The 1302-nt window shown below is 38.2% G+C and overlaps 1 pseudogene; it reads left to right on the plus strand.

The window, feature by feature from the left end:
* The first annotated feature begins 200 nt into the window (after positions 1-200).
* Positions 201-720, plus strand: LOC143410626 (succinate dehydrogenase [ubiquinone] cytochrome b small subunit, mitochondrial pseudogene; annotated as a pseudogene).
* The last annotated feature ends 582 nt before the right edge of the window (positions 721-1302 follow it).

Genomic DNA, 1302 nt, shown 5'->3' on the forward strand with positions numbered 1-1302 from the left:
GAAAATTCTTATGGGATAGCTATTCTAGGAAAATAGATACAACAAATATTGCAAATCCAGTTTTTTTTATTCCAAAGTTATCCAGGATTTGATTGCAGATTTAATTGCACAAGGTAGCAACATATTTGGTTATATGAAGCCTTCTCCTGTGGGGTTTAGAGATCTTCAGATTGCTTGCTTTAGGGGAAAATTAAGATTAAATGGGTCATAACTGCTTTCAGGTTGATGAAGGACCTGGAGCCCTCAAAAACAGGATAGCAATTCTCTTAAGACTGAGTGTCCTCTGCAGTATCCAAGGAGGCTGAACTCTGTTACTTTGGATACCACTGGTCAGAAATGCTCATGTCTCAGTATTTCTCTAGAATTGACTTGCCCCATGGTGCTGTGGAATGCAGCACCTTCACTGGTCACCAAGCCCCATTTTGGTTTCAAGGCTCCATTGAACTAGTGAGAGGGTTATCAGTGTTTTGCTCCTGGGGATGCTCTGGCTGCATGTTTGAATCTTTGCTTTGCAGTGGAACATTCATCCTTGGTTGTAGCCCTCACTGTTCATAGTCATTGGAGCCTTGGATAAGTTGTTACTATGTTCATGGGGATGCATTGCAGAAAGCCATCCAAGCAGTCATTTTGCAACTGTCAGCTTTAACCTTTGTTGGGCTTTGTATTTTCAACTATCATGTGGACATTGGCAAAGCTGTTGCCATGCTGTGGAAGCTCTGACATTTTTAATACCTTAAAACCTATCCTACGCCTCTTTGCCTCCACTGTCATGCCATTCAGCTCAAATAAGGAAGAATTAAGAGATCAGTCCATTTGTGGACAAACTTTATCCCAACCACATGGTTATTTTAGAAATGATTGTTGAGAGAAATTCAAGAGGAAATGTATTCAAGTAATCATAAGACTGAGTTTTATATTATGATGAGATAATGGGGTTGTCTCCCAATTCACAAGGCTCACAGTATTACTAAACTTTACATATGTGCATTTGCCTTTTGATTTATCAATATTTTAAAAATAATTTAGCTTTGTTATTCTCAATTCATGATCATACTTCTGCATTTGACTTGGGAATAATAGACAAAGGGAAAAATTTCATTCACGAGTAAAGACCCCAGAAAATAGACACTGTTTAATTAAACACTAGGAACTTCCCTCTATTCCATTGATACCAGCTAGTGATTGTCACCTATCCCCTGGAAAACTTTAAAATGAGGAGATGCTCAAATATCAGTGTACAGATTTCTCAATCCTAGGAAGGAAATCTTGTAGAACTTCTAAAAGAGAATTTCCAGTTAGGGA

This window comes from Callospermophilus lateralis, chromosome 11 (genome assembly GCF_048772815.1).
Source record: "Callospermophilus lateralis isolate mCalLat2 chromosome 11, mCalLat2.hap1, whole genome shotgun sequence".
Taxonomy (NCBI): Eukaryota; Metazoa; Chordata; class Mammalia; order Rodentia; family Sciuridae; genus Callospermophilus; species Callospermophilus lateralis.